Source organism: Aethalodelphis obliquidens, unplaced genomic scaffold, assembly GCF_003676395.1.
Source record: "Aethalodelphis obliquidens isolate GAN/ISIS:26980383/991018 unplaced genomic scaffold, ASM367639v1 scaffold7, whole genome shotgun sequence".
In the NCBI taxonomy this organism is placed as follows: domain Eukaryota; kingdom Metazoa; phylum Chordata; class Mammalia; order Artiodactyla; family Delphinidae; genus Aethalodelphis; species Aethalodelphis obliquidens.
In genome coordinates, this window is record NW_020837951.1 from 56,452,903 (window position 1) to 56,466,286 (window position 13,384).

The window sequence follows — 13,384 nt, forward strand, 5'->3', positions numbered from 1 at the left end:
TTTAACAATTTTATGAAACAATATTTTTCTCTTTGAGCTGTCCTGGCATCATGCACTTCTGAACCAAATAATTCATATCTGATCCTTATATCAAAGGAATAGGTTTGGCATTAGCTTCAATGGAAGACTACCTCAAAGCCTGTCCTCTTTGAATGCTCTTCCTTGGACTTAAGCTGCTGCTGTGTGGAATCCCAAATAAACCCATATGGAGGAGAACTGAGGCTTCTGGCCAGCAGCCCCAGCTGAGTTTCCAGCTGGCATCTACCAACAACTGTCTGCCTTGAGAGGGAGGTCAGTTGGGCCTTCTTTCTTCCACGCCTCGGAGAATGGAGTCATTTTCAAGATGTAGTCTATGAGTGAGGTTTGGGAAAACAGATATTAGTTGGTATGTTGCAGTGAGATGGGAATGAATGACAAGCAGAAGTTGGCAGAAAGGGGGGGCTTCCCTTGTGGTGCAGTGGTTGAGAGTCTGCCTGCTGTTGCAGGGGACATGGGTTCGTGCCCCGGTCCGGGAGGATCCCACATGCCGCAGAGCGGCAGGGCCCGTGAGCCATGGCCGCTGAGCCTGCGCATCCGGAACCTGTGCTCCGCAATGGGAGAGGCCACAACAGTGAGAGGCCCGTGTACCGAATTATATTTGGAATATTTCCAGTGGAGTAAAAAATATTTCAGCAATGCAGACAATTTGTGTTGTGAGTGATGGTGTTGCTGGTAAGATGTGTCTTGATATGCTATACAACAAAAAGTTAATGTCTGAATACGTTCCATGGTTTCTGACAACTATGCAGTCAGTAACTGGTGAGAGCCATACACTTATGGACTTTTGGATCCTGCAGGACAAGAAAGATTTGACAGAACAACCCCTCAGCTATCCACAAACATATATTTCTAGTCTTTTTCAGTGGTCTTCAGCCCTTATTTGGAAATGTGAAAGAAAAGTGGGTACCTGAGATAATTCACCATTGTTTGAAGACTCCTTATTTGTTGGAGCCAAAACTGATCTCAGAAATGTGATACCCTCTATTATCGAGAAGCTTGCCAAGAACACAGAAACCTCTCCCTCCGCAGACTGCTGAAATGCTGTTCTGTGACCTGAAGGCTGTCGAATACATGCAGTGTTCTGCATTCTCACAGAAAAACCTAAAGTTTGCATTTGACAAAACACTACTGGCTGCCTCGGAGACTCTGGAACCGAAGAAAAGCTGCAGGTAAGTGCTGCTTTGAACATATCTCCAGAACTCTGCACCATTAGTGTTGTCATCAGACTAAAAGCAATGTTTAAATCAAATTAAAAATTAAGGCTCTGAGCCAATTTAATGGCTCTGAGCCATTTTTACAATTTAATTGTAAAAATGTATAATTTATATGATACGTTACTTTTTTGTGCTATGAATGCTTATAAAGTGTTAGAGAAAAGCTTTTTGATGTCCAAAGTGTTTCCTGTGTAAATAGTGTCTGTTGGTTGACAAATCTAAAGTTTCTGTCTTGATGGCATTATTGCAATGTTAGCAGATGCTTGCCAGCAGGTGTGACTAGTAAACACTGACAATATAGAGGCTTCTTGCCAAACAAACAAGTTTGGGGACAATGAAGGTGAATTTACCACACTGAAGTCCTCCAGCAGTCATAGAAAAAACCATGTCCTGTCCGACGTGTAACTCCTGCCAAAAGTTGACCTTATCTATGGTAAAAGAGGCCATACCATTGTGGCCCTTGAAACTTGTCTGTATTATCTTTTATTCAGTGAAAAGTTCACACACCCAAGTGGTTGTAACTGATACCTCTGAATGTATTGTGGGAACAGATGTGTTGCGTATGTATAATACTTCTCTTGATTATTAGGAATGTTCCCAGTGGGGAAATGACACAAATTGAACAGTGCTAGTGGGATGAGTATACAACTAGGAGCCCACCTGGATCTTTCAGCCCAGTTATGTGATACCAGTAGAGCAGGACAGGATGCCAGGCGAAGGGAGGAGAGGGGATGAGCAGATAACTATACTGACTAAGGAAGTGGTAGTAAGAAGATACATAAGGAAACTATCTAGAAGGCTATACAGACTGCCCTCCTATTTCGACAGGCTAGTTCTAATGAGCCTTTTGAGCTTCAAATATCAGTGCTTGACAGTACTTGCAGTAGACTGCATCTGTGGCACTAGGCAGTGGTGCCCACTAGGGTTTTGGACACAGCATTTTTCTAACACCACTGCCTGGTATACTCCATTTGAGGGGTAATTATTGGCCTGTTGTTGAGTGCTGGTGGACCCTGAGCAGCTAACTAAGCAATAGCACATGATGTTATTCTCTGACCTGCCCATTCTGGAATGGGTCAAAAATAAAAATGCCCACAAAGTGGGTATTGCCTAGCAAGCATGCATTATGAAATGGAAATGGTATATCCAGGAAAGAAGTAAAACTTGGTATATTACTTTTCTATTGCTGCTGTAACAAAGTACCACAAACTTAGTAGCTTAAAACAACACAAAATTATCTTACAGTTCTGAAAGCTAGAAGTCCAAAATGCGTTTCAGTAGACTGAAATAAAGGTGTTGGCACAGCTGCCCTCCTTCTAGAGGTTCTAAGGAAGAATCAGTTTCTTTGCGTTTTCCAGTTTCTGGAGGGTCTTGGCTCATGACCCCTTCCTTACATCATTTCAGCCTCTTGCTTCCATCATTACATCTCCTACTTCCTCTTCTATAGTCAAATCTCCCTCTGGCCTCTTTCTGTTAAGGACACTTGTGATTACATTTAGGGCCCAAACGGCTAATCCCCATCTCAGGATCCCTAACTTGATCACATGTGCAAAATCCCTTTTACCACATAAATTAACACTCATAGGTTACAGGGATTAGAACCTGGAAATCTCTGGGGGCTGTTATTCAACCTGCCACACTGGGCATTAGTGGAATCTCACAGCTACATAATTACTAGGAAGATGTGGCTATCTCAGATGCAGGATCTATGCTATCACCTTAGGCTTCTTGGGGGCCTGGGTACACTACAGCTCCTAAGGATGCCTAAGCCTCATGGATATGCCAGCTAAGTTAAAGGTCAATGGGGTTGTGTAGGAAAGAGTTAACATAGCAGATCTGAGCCTGCTTATCCTTAGGAAGTTCTGCTTACAAGGTTGGCCTTTTGCCAGTGTCTGAGATGTGATTTGGAGAGGGTTCCCACCATCCACAGAACTGATACGAGTGGCTCATTGTACCTAAAATGTTTGTACAACCAGTGTGGATTATGCTGGATACCTGCTTTCCTCCTGGGAGTCTGGAATTTTGGTATGTGTTAGGCAGAAGGTGCCTACATGACCAGTCCCCCAATAAAGCCTTGGGCTCTAATGTGCTTGCTCCATGTGCCTTTTCTATCTGCTGTCTTGTTTTGTATCATTTCACAGTAATAAATCTTAGCTGCGAGTACAACTATATGCTGAACATTGTCCGTCCTCCTAGTAAATCATCAGACCTTGGGGGAGGGTGGTCCTGAGGACCCCTAACTCAGTTGGTGTCAGAAATGGGATTTGCTAGCCCAACTCTGACTCACTGAAATATGGCAAAAGCAGCTTGAGAAAAGTAAAGGTGAAGGAGTGAGGGATAACACATCTTTAGTACTAACTATGCTGGCTATTGAGTCATTCACGGGATGAAACAGCAGTATTTTCTGAGAGGTAGAAGTTACCTGTGGAATTTGAAAATGATAGATCCAACTCCGGGAGAGTTGGCTTGCTGGATCTCCTGGCTGTTTCTGGCTGTGCTGGCTGAAGCGAGGGGCAAAAGTGCAGCCTGTGCTAAAATGTGCTAAAGTGAGGGGGAAAAGGTGATGCCTTTTTGTATTTTGTTCTCTCCTTCATGTGGGAGGAGAAGGGCCCCCAAATTCCCAAAGGTGAGTTTGGATGACCCAGAAATATTAAAAGTTTGTATTGCTCTTTTTTCCAAGTGGAAGGAAAAAAATGTTAGGTCAGTTCCCACGGCTGCAGCAGAGCAAACCAGAGGGGGAAAAGGGAAAAAAACACTAGGCCATTTCTTCAGCCTAGTTACCATCACTGGTACAGTAGCCCTATCCTCCCTCTCCTGCCCCCAATTCCAGCTGAGAGGCTTCCTTGGTAGCTCTAATGTTAATCCTGTAAATGTTAAATTTACTGGTAGAGGGTTGAGTAAATTTCCATTTAAAGGTTGAGGGGGGTGCGCTGTGTTGAAATAGCTTTGTGCTTTGCGGCTTTTGCATCTGGAGGTAGGATAAAAATTGATGGAAAATATTATATGCTTATAATTTCATAAATGCTACAGGGATCATCCCAGTCAGGGAAAGCTGCAAAGAAAAAGTGTTAGTGGGACACAAAAATAAATACTTGCTTTTTGCCATTGGTGGGTGGATTGAAATTTTTTTTTCTTTTTTGAGTGTTGAAAACAAAGCCAGTCTCTGTAACTGATGATATTTGTTATACTTTTTGCCTATTGTAACTTCTGGAAAAAAATGAAACAACATGGAAAGAGAGGCACTCTCCAGATAGAAATACACTTTTGGAGTTTTACAAAGCAGATTTGAGTTGCTAATGAGCTTTTCTAAAATCAGATGTCTGATCCATAAAGCCTGATGATTTTCCAGCCTGATGTGCATATTTTTGGGTGGGTCTGTTTGGACTCTAAGGCTGACAAGATAAAAAGGGTGTCATAAAGCCTCACTTGTCTGTTGGACTTGGAACATGGCTCTCTGGCCTTGTAGTATCTGGGCTTTGAATATGCTGCTAAAGAAAAGCTGCTGGCTTTTTTGGAATCCTGACGCTTAATTGCCTAGACCTGACTCTAAGCTGAAACCTGGTCTGGGCTATTTCAGCCTCAGCACTAACTGTGCCAAACTAAAAGCTGACGAAGTTCTGCTCAAAAAATAAAACTTAGGTTCTGGAATAGTTACACATTTAAGACACTTCTCTGTGGGCTAAATTGTGGAAACATCATGGATGCTGGCTGGACCATCTGGGTCACAAATGCCCACAGAAAAGAGCTTATTTCTGATGGGGCCGTGTGAAATTGAGCTGCTGAGCAGCTCTATATTTCTGATACAGAGACTGAATGCATTCCTAATAGGATTCCTGCAAAAGCTAGGGAGTGTGACACCTCCACCCACTACTAACAAGTCAGACTCTGGACCCCATTTCAGGGTCCTCTCACTGCTGTTGACTTGTATTCAGCTTTCTAAATTAGTTGCAGTTTGCAATGGCGGTCTGATAGCCTGACTCCACGCCCCTCACCTTTTTCCTGGTATACACACCTTAGGAAGGCAGTTTGATTATTAAATGCAGCTGTCCCCGGAAAGGGACTGATCTTTTCTAGGCTGCTCCCTGGATAAATGATTAGGACAAACGGCATGGCAGGTTATTAAGCCCAATATAATTATCTTTTAAAAATTTAAGATTTCATTCTGACCCATTTCGAATATGATGGGTCTTTCTGGTTAAATTATACAAAAATGCTTTTCTGTGAAAATGCTTTTATGCCTTTTGCATACAACTTTTCCAGGTGAATGGTCTAGATGAGAGTAGGGGATAATTGAAAAAATGTTGTTATCATTGCTGAACAGGACACAACTGATTTTGTAATGATGCAGGAAAAAGTAAAACCCCAGCACCTGGGGATGGGGAGGCAGGGGGGAAGGGCATTAATGATCTTTGTTTTTCAGAACTGTTCCTTTCAAGCTGCGAGTTCTCTGAATTAAACTGGTTGCTGAGCCTAGGCTCACACCTTACCAGCACTGAGATGGCAGGGGGTGACCCCAGCACTTGCCTGCAGAACACCTATAGATGTTGTCCACACTAGTGAAGCTGTTGAACTGATGTTATAGACAAGTAAAACTGTTTGGAACTGACTTGCCTCAGGCAGTCCCTCTGAAATCAAGGACTGAACTGCATAATTTGGACTGGACTGAGAACCCAGAGTGGGAGGTCTGACAGTACAAGGCCACATGGGGCCCTGATAGCCTGTGCTGCCTGACTAATGTATGTCCTGCTTGGCATGCCCCAACATTTGTGAACTCTTTGTTTCTATGGTTACCACTTGCAATCTCTGGGACTGTACTTGTCTGTGTGCCCCAACTATCATACTGCCTCAGCCCTGGAAAGCTTTCAGGTCAGCTTCAACTTTCTGGCTGTGCCTGAATTGATGCCTTGGGCTAGGTTAAAAAAAAAAAAAAGTTAATCAGAAGCTTAAGGATGATATCAACTGGCTTTTTCAGATAGATCTGTATAGTTAGTGGTACTTGTTTTAATTGGCTAAGTAAAGGACCCCGAAAGGGCATAACTGAGATCAGTACTGCAGGCTGCTCTCATCCTGCTGCAGGAGGTCCTACTGATAATACTTTTGCTGTAAAGATTCCTTGGCCAAGGGCCAAGAGCCTGCTTATCAGTGGAAAGTCCTGCTTACAGGTTGGCCTGGTGTCTAGGATGTGTTTTGGGGAGGGTTCCCACCATTCACAGAACTGATGAGAGTGGTTCATAGTACTTAAACTGTTTGTACAACCAGTGTGGTTTATGCTAAATACCTGCTTTCCTCCTGGGAGTCTGGAATTTTGGTATGTGTTAGGCAGAAGGTGCCTATATGACCAGCTCCCAATAAAAGCCTTGGACACTGTCTCTAATGAGCTTCCCCAGGAGGTAATATTTCACATGTGTTGGCACAACTTGTTGATGGGGGAATTAAGCTGTCCTGTGTGACTCTACTGGGAGAGGACTCTTGGAAGCTTGTGCCTGGTCTTCTCTAGGCTTTGCACCATATGCCTTTTTCGTTTGCTGACTTTGTTTTGTATCCTTTCACTGTAATGAATCTTAGCTGTGCGTACAACTATGTGCTGAATTTTGTCAGTCCTCCGAGCGAATCATTGAACCTGGGGTGTGGTCTTGGGGCCCTCTATACAGGAATGTACTGGAATGGTACAGCTGTGCAGCTTTAAAGAAAACTGTAAAACTATGCATGGAAAAGGGAACTCTGCTCATTGAGCACAGTTTAAGTTGTGATGTTTGCTCTAAAAATGCCTCCCGAAATATGCCTTGTTGCATTTTCATTGACTCATGGCATTTTCATTGACTTATGGCTAGCAGTGTAGTCTGGTACTTGGCAGCAGGAAAGTTGGATGATCAAGTCTCAGCTCAGAGGGGCCAAACGGGGCATAAGATTGCACAAGACCCATGCACTCTGTGACCTGTGTGAATGCCTATGGAAAAGGACTTTTGGAGGATGAACATCGATGGAAGCAAGCTGATTTGACCTGAGCTTCCCAGGTAAGGACCATAGCCACCTGAATATACTATTGCACAGGGCAGCAATCCATCTACAAGTCAGAACTGGGCCTAAAAATAAGCTCCAGTGATTCTAGCACCTGAGACAAAGGAAGCCTGGCACACATACCCAAACTGCCAACTACGCAGTCAAGTAGCAAAGGGAATTTGGGTTCACATAGTCTGGGGCACTGGACCTGGCTGGTCTTGGCACGAGGACTGTGTAATTAACTCATTCACTCTTTTCCTCCCAAGTCTACCTCCTGGGATACTGGGATACTGGAATTTGTGTGTATCAAAGAAGAGCCAGGAGGTGGGAGATTCTAACTCCATGTCCTTTTGCTGCCCAGCTAAGCTTGCTAGATTTGGGCGGTTATGGATAATGATGATAATGATCATGGATATGAGACGACAACTCTAAAGTGCTTCTGGTGTTGCCCACATATCAGAGGACTGTAGATGTTCTAGGTGGTATAAGGAAGAAACTACTGAGCCACCTAGGAACAAGTCTGGGCATATGGTGTGAATAAGACATGGCGACAACTGGCGAAAGGGTGACATGATTGCTGTGGGGACTGATGCCAAGCACTTGGGTGTGGTAGCTAGCACAGGACAACCTTAACTGCTGGGGAGGGATGGGACTGGGGCCATTCATCTCTTTCAGCTCTGATCTGCAGAGCATCTGGCTAGTTTGTTTGTTTGTTTGTTTGTTTATGTAATGACTGTAGTAATCAGCTTATTACACAGATTAATCATTCTTGAACGTACAAGCTCCAGAGGAGCAATTGGGTCTTTAAATATACACAAGTATTTCCATTGAATGAATTTTCACCCTTACATCCAGATAGACCTAAGCAGTTAAAAACATAAGAAAAATAAGAGCTATTAGCTATGTATTAACTGAGAAACCACATACAAACCAAAGAATATGGAAGAAAGAGGGGCTGAAGGACGAAGGTTGAAGGGTGGGGAGATGTAAAAGAGTTGGAAACAAAGCCCATCACACTTTACTTACTAATAGCTCCAATCCATTTAAATGTTGACCAATTAAACTTAGACCTTAAAATACAGGATGTAGGTAGAGTTTAATCTGATTGGTCATAACTTTCACCTAAGTCGTTAAGTCCTTCGGAATAAAATGAATACAGAAACAGCTTCATGTTCTTCACCTTGCTTTTCATAACTGTTTTGAGTTTAATGGGATTTCACTTAAAAAACAATCTCCTACAGGTCAGTGGAGCTTTCCTTCCCCATCCAAGCACACACCATACCCATCACCCCTCACTCTGCCGTTATCCAAATTTAAGTCAATAAGGAAAGCTTTTAGTCTCACACCTAGGTTATGCCTGGAGAACTGGCTTGTCACACACACACTTCTCTGCTAGGAGGCAATGTTGGTACCGAAGTACAGTACTTCTAGTTTGTTGTTCCAAGTATGTACAACACGCAACACTGCTGTATCAGGTAAACATGTGCACAGGGGAAGGTGAGGCCTGGGCTCATAGAAAGCAGTCAAGTGGAAATCAAAAGGACTTTCTTTCAGAGTTCCCCTATCTTTATTTGCAGAGGTTATCCAATAATTTCTTTAATTACATCGCATACTTCTGAGTCTCTTCCCGAGCTTTTTTTTTTTTTTTTTTTTGCGGTACGCGGGCCCCTCACAGCTGTGGCCTCTCCCGTTGCGGAGCACAGGCTCCGGATGCGCAGACCCAGAGGCCATGGCTCACAGGACCAGCCGCTCCGCGGCATGTACGGGGCACGAACCCGTGTCCCCTGCATCGGCAGGCGGACTCTCAACCACTGCGCCACCAGGGAAGCCTCCGAGCTATTCTGTTGTACTTTTCTCTATCTGTTCTGTAGATCCGAGCAATCTCAGGCACTAAAGGATCATCCGGATTGGGATCACAAAACAGAGAACAGATGGACAAAAGTACTCCTGAAACAGTGCTGGAGACCACTTTGACCGTAGAATATCAAGACAAATGCTGCCATTACTGTTAATATTTGGATGATAAAGTCTTGTTGTAAATGCAACCTTAGGTGGTTTGAAGGGGTAATCTGTTGGGAAATGAATTGTCAAGAAAAATACTCCACCCTGATAGGGACTGTCATTTGGCCTCATTATTGTAGCTTGCCAATGGAACATATCATCTCCAACGGGACCTGCTGAACACGGTGCTGGGGGGGGTCCCGCGCCAGGTCGTTCAATTCCTTGTGGATTCTCTTCAGAGCCATCGCGGGAGGCGGGTGGATGCGGCCCCCCGGGGCGGGAACAGGGGCAGGGGAGGGACGGGGAAGGGGAGAGGGCGCGCGAGGCCGCCTCGGTGATCGCGGGTCGGCAGGAGAAGATGGGGAGTTCCGAAGCGCGGCTCCGGCGGGACGGACTTGGGGCCGTGGCCCACTCGGCTCCTGAGCCTGCCGCAGAGGTCACCGCATCACCCGGCGGCGGCCCCTTTATGCGGCGGCGCCGTCGCCGCCGCGGTAGCTGCCTCTTCCGTCTAGGCTCAGCGCCGCCTCCTCAGCCGCCGCGGATCCCTCCGCCAGGGAGCAAGAGCCCAGACCTCGGGCTCGGCCGGCCCCTCTGGGTCGGACGGTCGAAGGGACTGCTTGCTGCAGGGGGACCGAGGGACGCGCGGGCGGGCGGCCTGGCTAGTTTTTAAGGCAGACTGTCACCTCCAACTTGACCATTGGCCGATAGGGAATCTTAATCTAAGACCTCTCAGAAACTTCCCAGCAGCTGCTGACTGCAGGAGTTAACAGCTGCCACGCCAGACAGTAGAACAAGATCAACTTTCTCGAACCCGATCCGATTTCTTTTTACCTATTTACAGCCCTATTCACAGACTATAGCAATTGCTCTAAGTTTAATCGATTGTTGTATCTCTGTTCCCTAGGACAAATTAAAAGGATTTGTATAACTAGGATATCTGATGGGGTGGCCTATGTTTCTAAAGAGAGTTCTTGACTGGTGATGTGAAAGGTTAGGGGGTGAAGTTGTAGGGAAACTGCTCTGTGCAATTGTCCTTGCAAATATCCATATAGGCCACATGGACAAGGCTTCACCTCAGGAGACCTAAGTCTTGGTAAAATGCCCCATAATCCTCTCAGAACATGAGAGAATGGGAGGCTTGGGAGGAGCTGCTACAAGGCCATTTCTCACCCTCCTTTTTATGTTTCCTCGAGGCTGTTATGAGACAATTTCTTACTGCCTCCCAGGTTCTGGTAAGATATAAGGGCTTCTGCCTTGAAACTCCTCTCTCCCCCACACTTTAGGGTACAGCTGCATGCCATAAAATTGCTTAGCAGGAAATACTCAAACTGCTTAGTATAAAACTGGTTCCTGGGACTTCCCTGGTGGTCCAGTGGCTAAGACTCCATGCTCCCAATGCAGGGGGCCCGGGTTTGATCCCTGGTCAGGGAACTAGATCCCACATGCCACAACTAAGAGTTCGCTTGTCACAACTCAAAAGATCCCACATGCTGCAACAAAGATCCCGCGTGCTGGAACTAAGACCCAGCACGGCCAAATAAATAAATAAATGTTAATAAATAAATAAATAAAACTGGTTCCTCAGAACCAGAGCTCCTTATCACCCATGTTGCCTTGTTATCTGACCCCTTTTGCTTTAGTGCTGTCTTGTGGGGCAGAGGACACAGGGAGCTGGCACCTTTGCGGATCTTGCTATTGCTGTCCATGGAAATAATAAACTGCCTGACTACAAAGGACTAGTTATTTCTTTAGCAGCTGAATGTCTCAGCCTTGCATGAGGGCAAGGACAAATGCTCTGCACTCACCCTTGGCCCGTAAGTATGGATTTCTTTCTTCTCCCGACTCAGTTTAAATACTAGTTAAATTTGAGTATGTTAGAAAAGTGATCAGGACTAGTTTTTGGTTTTATTGTTACAAAAATTTTTGTGTTTGGAAGTAAGGCATGCTCATGATGCCTTTGTAACATGAATTCTGGGCTTGAACTGTTGAGCCTAGAACCACTGGTTCCTGTCTGGAGAGTAATCTGGGACCCCTTAGTGTTTTATTTTTCTGTTTTGGTGGTATGTGTGAAATTGTTGTTGTTTTTTAATCTTTTTTTGTTGTTGTTTGTTTGTTTTTTAATTCATTAATAAGTGAACAGCCTTTGGAGGGGAGGAGGACAGATTGAGTCCATATTGTACTTCCTAGATCTAGTTTAGAAAACATACTCCCCACCTGGTACTCTTAGGAATTGCAAATACCTCATTTAATAACATACTTCTTTAAAAAATTTGCCTTTTCTCTTCCACCCATGAATAGGTCTGGTATTTGATGAAACTCGTGAAAGTGGGTGAACCTAACTTGCCCCTCTTCTCTAGGATGCAGTGAATGCATATGTGACTGTGACTTTTCAGGTAATTTGTCATTTCCTTATTTCTTTGAAGTTAACTTCTAACTCCTTTTATTGATAATGAAGAAAAATATTGCACTTTTTGAAATACACCAATTGAATTGAGTGCATAATTTAAATAGTGTTTCCTTGTCAAAAAAAAGTAGACGTAGCAACCAATCTGTGTTTCCCATGTATACTTATATTATCATTATCTCCAATTTATAGAGAAGGAAACTGAGGCTTACGGAAGCTCTGTGTGATCACATTTCCACAATTCACAGTGAGTAGAACTGAGACTTGAACTCAGGTCTGTCTGACGTCAAGTCATTCCCTTAACCACTCTGCTCTACTACAGGAAATTACAAATGAACCTCAAAGGAGCTCATAATTTGACAGGGCATTTGAGGGAGGCCCAAGTAAGACATAATTATGAGGCAGGGCCTCCATTTGATTTATGTTGGCAGTTATGACCTAGGGCAGGCTTATAGTAGGGGTTCAAAAACTATGTGTTGAAAATAAATGATAGACATTAGTACCAGTATTCTGAGGAGCTGGTACATTCACCTCTGAGTGGACATATCATAATGTAGGGGCAGGAGGGAAACCCAGAACAGAAGCTCAGTAGAAGCAGGACACCAAGGTCAAATGGAGAAATCCTAGAAATAATCTCCTGCAGATGTGTTGACACAGGTTTTAAATCTCCCTGTGCAGATTTAAATGTCTTTCTTTCCTCTCTTTTAAAAGCATTTTTTAGGTCTGAGAACTTACGATCAGCCTTCAGGCAGCCCATTCCAGTCCGCTTGAGTGCCCACCATTTCTCTCCCTCCAGCCTCTACGTCTGTGTTGATGCTCTACTGAATGTCTGTTTCCTGCCTTTCAATCTCTTACAATTCTTCTATCCTACAATGCACATACATAAAGTTTCTATTTCTTAAAACTGCAATAAATCACTTTCAAAAATAAAAATAGTAACAGATACTACCTCTCCCACCTGCTATTTTTAGAGGCAAACAGACCAGGGTTCAACCCTAGATTTTGCTGCTTCCTAACTGGAAACTTGCCTTGGTTACTTATTCTCCTCAAGACTCAGTTACCTCTCCTGAAAAGTGGGAATTTTTTTTTTTTTAACGTCTAACAGGGTAAAAAGTGATATGAAATTAAATCATGCATGTCGGGACTTCCCTGGAGGTCAAGTGGTTAAGACTATGCACTTCCACTGCAGGGGGCATGGCACAGGCTCGATCCCTGGTCGGGGAACTAATATCCCACATGCCAGGGATGCTGCCAAAAAAAATTATGCATGTTAACCATCTAGCTCAATACCTGCCATATAATTCGCCCTCAATATATGTTATTTTCATCCCTTTTCACTACTTGTCCCAGAATGAGATAATCCTTTCCTTTACATCTGGTAAAACTTCACTTCATGGGCATGTCTCACTTTCTACCTGTACTGTGTTTTTTTTTTTAATTTATTTATTTTAAATTTATTTTTATTTTTGGCTGCGTTGGGTCTTCGTTGCTGCGCGTGGGCTTTCTCTAGTTGCTGCAAGCGGGGGCTACTCTTTGTTGCGGTATGCAGGCTTCTCATTGTGGTGGCTTCTCTTGTTGTGGAACACGGGCTCTAGACACGTGGGCTTCATTAGTTGCAGCATGCAGGCTCAGTAGTTGTGGCTCAAGGGCTCTAGAGCGCAGGCTCAGTAGTTGCTCCGCGGCATGTGGGATCTTCCTGGACCAGGGCTTGAACCCATGTCCCCTA

General features: G+C 44.3%; 2 pseudogenes; one reads left to right on the plus strand and one right to left on the minus strand.

Moving 5' to 3' along the window:
* The first annotated feature begins 597 nt into the window (after positions 1-597).
* LOC113620122 (cell division control protein 42 homolog pseudogene) lies at positions 598-5,414 on the plus strand (annotated as a pseudogene).
* Positions 5,415-6,098: 684 nt separating this feature from the next.
* LOC113620191 (ubiquitin-conjugating enzyme E2 D2 pseudogene) lies at positions 6,099-9,579 on the minus strand (annotated as a pseudogene).
* Between the last annotated feature and the right edge of the window lie 3,805 nt (positions 9,580-13,384).